The 5613-nt window shown below is 38.6% G+C and overlaps 1 non-coding gene across 1 annotated transcript; it reads left to right on the top strand.

Moving 5' to 3' along the window:
- The first annotated feature begins 2150 nt into the window (after nt 1-2150).
- LOC142435455 (small nucleolar RNA SNORA54) lies at nt 2151-2274 on the top strand. The gene has a single exon (XR_012781507.1). It is a non-coding gene; the product is annotated as a small nucleolar RNA SNORA54 (small nucleolar RNA).
- The last annotated feature ends 3339 nt before the right edge of the window (nt 2275-5613 follow it).

Raw genomic sequence — 5613 nt, 5'->3', positions numbered from 1 at the left:
AGGACACACCTCAGCTGCGGTCAGTTGCTCAGGTTGGGGGGGGGGTGCAAGAATACTAATCAGTTCACGCTGTCTAGCACTGTCCTAACATAACCCCAAATCAGCAAACACTTCCTCAGCAGTGCTCTGTGAATCTTAATGGAAATTAAATTTCAGAGGTGGGGGATTCAATGAGGAGTAGTAGGCATGGGATTAACTGGAGAGGAAACTCCATTTATGAAAGGGGTAGAGACTACAAAGCACCAACAAATGATCTCCATATGCTGCCTGGTATTCTGATTAATCAGAGAGGAGTCAGAAATCTGTCTATTTCTCTGATAGTTACTGATGTCAACTTTATTATAATTTTAACCTAATTCATTAAATATTGAGCAAAGGAGGCATTTTTGGCTCACGGACTGCCTAGGTTGGCACTGTGCATATCCACAGATATGACACTGCAGACACATGATTGACATGGCATACAGTTACCATATATATATATATATTAGTCCTTTACAACCCCTGAAATTGTAACCATTTGTAAAATGAACACTATGATCATTACAATATAAAGTATCTCTCCTTGTTAAAATGGTTTATTTCAGCTTCTCACATAAGTCATCTAGGTCATTGAAAAGAGAATTCTATTTGATGAAAGGATTGATATGCACAGAACTTTTCAGCAACACATCTACCAAGTGAACAGATACATACCTGCGATTGCAAATAGCAATCTCGATGTGGCAGTAAAATCGTTTGATGAGGCTTGAGGTAGTTTTGCCTCTCTTCTTATCAATAATAAAAAAAATCTTTCTGACTTTGAGTTTATCTATAAAACTTCTCATATCATTGAAAGAACGGAATGTAGAAAGCTGTGTATTGTGAATCTGGGGGCGAACAGAAATGAAAACGGTTAGATTCATGGTTCTCAAGGGGCCATCAGTGGACCCCAAAGAATTCCAAGACCCTATCAATGATTCTATGAAGTCAAAATGATTTCATAATTACATGAAGACGTCATTTACTTTGATCATTGTATCGGCATTTGCACTGATGATGCAAGAACATTTGAGGGTAAAACCGCAGGTACCTTTACCTGATTCACAGGAGCCAAGGGCAGTGGTCCTGAATGATACTAGTCATTGTTTTCTCACCCAAAGCACACTATTAGGCAAGAAGGGGTGGGGAAAGTCAGTTTCACTTAAAACGGCCCTAGTAACTGCTGGGTTCATTACTCCAGAAACCAAACTCATTGCCATGGAGTTGGTTACAACAGCCCCTATGAGCTTCTAAGACTGTAACTGTTTGCAAACTCCTGACCTTGTAGTTAACAGCCCAAGAGTAAGCCACTACACCACCATTGAAGTTATTACCTGTCATTGAAGTTATTACCTTTATTAAATCGTATTCCTAGAGCACACATCCTTGTCAATTATCTAACACTTCTGCTGAATAATAACTCTGATTGTCTCCAGGAATAAAAAAACAAAAAACCACCACCACTGCACTTCTTTGAGCTGCAAGCCAAACTAGCTGCAGCTGCTCCTGGGACACCGTTTATACTTGACAGGCAAATGAACACTTCAGCTTTACAACTCACATTTCTGGATCTGTTATTTTTCCTCAAATCAAAGAAGAAAATTTGCCACGTCAAGGAGCATGCTCATTGTGGTAGCAATTGTACAATACTGCTTGATGTGACTGAACAATGGAATGATGCATGTGTACTGGCCCCAATACAATGGTGTGGGAGATAAAACAGATTAGGGCTATTAATTAACATAGCATTTTTATACGTTATAATGGAATAATTAGCCCACTAACCTAAATAACTTGTTAGTTAAACCAATATTTCCCAGGCGACAAATGGATAATGTTATAAAATTATGCATGAGTTAAAGATTCATTTAAATGTCAAGCTAACACTATGGATTTTAACGTAACGGATTATGAAAACTTCATCAAAATGTTACTGGATTTCATAATCAACCTTGAAGAAACTGTCCCTTGTTGACTTTTGACATAATATCAAAGAAAATATCCAGACGTATTTTAAAAGGTTATCAAAACATTGCTTACTTTTGTAAGTATATATCTCAGTGAGTGCAGATTATCTTTATATATTTCAATTAATATAGCATATTGGAAGTCCATAAAGAGCATATATCATGCGCTGTTCGTAACCAGTTATCAGATTTACTGCTGATGGGTTCCATTCCAGTGCTACAGAAATTCCCAGAATAATATAAGACTGACAACGTGTCTGTCTGACTTTATATTTGGGAGACAAGGGCGGGGGGGAGAACAAAAAGAGCATATATCAGATTTTACCTGTTTCCTAAGCTAGACATTTAAGAAAAGTGCTAAAATGTAAAATGATGCTACTTTTGCCCATAAAAACTTCTGATTTAGAATTATGATTTTTTAAAATAAAATATATAATTTATATCCACAGGAAATTTTTAGTGATTTTAGTGAATTAATGTATTAAGATCTCTGTTTTGATTTTAAATATTGTATATTTTGATAGAGATAACCCATGTAAAAATAGTACTCTGGGGTCCTCACTTATTTTTTTCCCAAGAAAATATTTTTTTTCTTTGTTAATATTTCCATGTTTGAAATAAACTTGTATGTCACCAAAGTCAGCTTCTGGTTTATATTTCTCTTTTTCAGCCACTCAGAAATAAATTTAGAGCTGAGGGCTAAGGAAGTTTGAGGAAGGTCCTCAATTGTTTTAAAGACTACAAAGGTGTCCAAGAGATTTGAGAGCCACTGCTGATGTATAAATATGACACATATACAAGTACTGAAAGCCTAGCACTGTGGGAGGAGCTCTGGCGAGTGTGGTGAGAAATACAGCCATGGTCCATAAGTGCATAGAAATGGTGAGTGCGATGGGGCAAGAGGCAATCCACAAGAACCATGTCACAGTAAATAAGGGGCGCATTAATGTAGCAAACAGGGGGTAGTTCAGGGCCACCATTCATGAAGCACTCTCAAGGCACAGGATCTGGACCAAAGTCCAAAGATGGCCAGTTCTGTAACCTTGGGGAGTCAGGCATCTGGTTGTGAAACACTCATGAATTTGAGCCTTCAGGGTAAGGTTGCTCTGTGAGTCAGTTTGAAGTAATGTCAAGTTCCGCTAGTGGGGTTTCCACATCCAGTTCCTCTGGGGTGGCCTTGGGGAGATGCTGTGTGTCTTCAAAGAACAAAGTCTGAAGCCCCAGTAGTCTGCAGCACAGGGCCTGGATGATGCAGGAGGCAGGTGCATCTTTAAACAGTAAAGAAACAAGGGGATTGCTGCAGCCAACTGAAACTAGGAGAGAAGCCAGGAACAGTCCTTTTCCCCAGCCACCAGAGGAATCAACCAGACGAAGATCCTCCTCAATGATATCCATCAACTGAAACTTGTCAGCCATCTATTAGTAGTACCCAGGCCTCTGTTCAGAAGGTAGAGAAGGTTGCATCGTTTCCTCATGATCAGGGTGCTTTAGCATGGAGAAAAGGAAGAAGGCATGGACAAACATTATGGAAGCACTAACTATTCATTTGTTTAGTAAACGTGGCTGATGGTTTCTATGTGATCCTCCTCCAAATCTAATCATTAATCTGGTGTAAAGTCTACCAGCCTTCTGTTGCTGAAATGCACCAGCACCCTGAGGAGAAAGGCAGAAGAATGGGACGTGAAGCTAGTAATGCAGGAACAGAAGTCTCTGAGCACTCCTGTGCCACTCACCTCTAAGTGCTACCACAGGATCCAAATATGCTCGACAGTTTTGTGTATAAACTGACGCAGAACCAGTATTGCAGCTGGCAAAGGGTAATCTTAGGCCTTTCTGTCTAAGCTTACTAAGTCTTCTTTCAGAATCCTAAGGAGGTAAAAAGGCAATTTCCTACATCACCTTGTGAAACAAAAATGATTCCAACCTCAAGAAACATTTATTGCAGCAGAACATGTGGGGCTAATGGATCTTACTAGACACAGTTGTAAAAGGTTGTAGGGGGGTCAGTAGTCCATGCTGCCTTGAAATCATGGGGAGTGTCTCTGGAACATGCATTGGTCTCTATATGTTTAACTTGACATACAACTTGACTCTGTCATGTCTAGTACCATCGCTTACCTCTTGTGGAAGAGAGAAGATCATGAGAAGGCAGGCAAAGAGCGAAGCCTTATTTGTTTTTGCTCATTTTGGTAGCCAGCTCAGTGCCCTGCTCCATACACATTTGTGCTTAGATCTCAGGAACAAGGATTAGCTTTGTTAGACTCATATCATTTCGGTTTGACAAATTTGTCTCATAATATTGATTTTGCAAGTGAGTCTCTAGATGTATACTTCTCCAGGCCATATCTGGAATGTAAGAGCTTTTGCATGAGTTCCAGTACACACTTACCCACCGTCCACAGTCATATGAATCCCTTTCAACAGTTTGATAAAATTACACTTGAGGAAGGCTTTCATCAAGGCAAACAAATCGGGTTGGCTTTTTATGTTGGATTAGAGAAAGAAGAACTCTCCAATTTAAGTTTTCGAATGAATTAAGGGTGAAGGATAATGACGTGCCTAACTGGCCACTGTTCATGGTGAGAGAGAGACGGGAACATCGCTCTGACCAAGATCTGTTCAGACACACTTGTCAGGAGGTGGACAACCTAAGTTTTATCTGGTTCTGACACACTAAAGATTCAACCGTTAATACAGAGCTTTTTAAAAATGAGATCAAAAAATAAAAATTATGAATAATTCAATAGGCATTAAAAAAATGAAAGAAAGAGGTTATACAATAGCTCCCTGAGTTCTATTTCCATTTCATGTGGCTTTAACCTATACATTTGAAATCCTTTCCCCACTCTCTCATATTTCTTCCCAAATGAATATAAAATCAGCTCATAGACACTCCTAGGTTTATGAACAACACCCACTCCTAAGTATGTCTTTAAGGTGATTTTTTATGTAACTCGGACAGCCTTTGGTCATACACTGGCCCAGTATCTCACCTTATATATATTTTTAAATATTCAATATCGATGAAACTCCATATGTAAATGTGAAGGCTAAAGTTAGCAAAATCCTATAAGAAAACATAGGTGCAGATCTCCATGACCTTGGATTGCTTAAACAACGTTGATGATCTTGTCACAAATTATTACAACAAATAAAAAAAATTCTCAGAACAGTAACCGAATTACAAACTGACATATGAGAAAATCTCACAGAAAAGAACAAAACCACTATGGAGGCAAGTAAAATTTTATACTTATAGATCCAAGGGGGCAGGCAAATTAATAGAGGAGGATCCTAGATTTAATGTTGTGGACCAAATACTGTAAAGATATCAAGTCTCCTTAAGTACACATTTACTGTAGCTACCGAGATGATCATCACATTCCAGCTACTTTTCTCCAAAGTTAAAACTGGAACACAACGGAGAAAGAATGAAAAATAACTTTGTATAAAATTCATAACCTACCGTTTCATATATAGATGTGTAAGTGTGTGTTCAAAGGGGTGGAGTTTTCAAAAAGCTCATGGAAAATTTCCAGTATTTTATCATTCAATTTTGCTACGAATGTTTTATAGCCCCTGGATGTGTGCGCGCACGTGTGTATGTGTACATACTTCACTAAAC

The sequence above is a fragment of the Tenrec ecaudatus genome, chromosome X, assembly GCF_050624435.1.
Source record: "Tenrec ecaudatus isolate mTenEca1 chromosome X, mTenEca1.hap1, whole genome shotgun sequence".
NCBI lineage: Eukaryota > Metazoa > Chordata > Mammalia > Afrosoricida > Tenrecidae > Tenrec > Tenrec ecaudatus.
The sequence above is the reverse complement of the archived record's forward strand: the minus strand, read 5'-3'. Positions and strand labels throughout refer to the sequence as shown.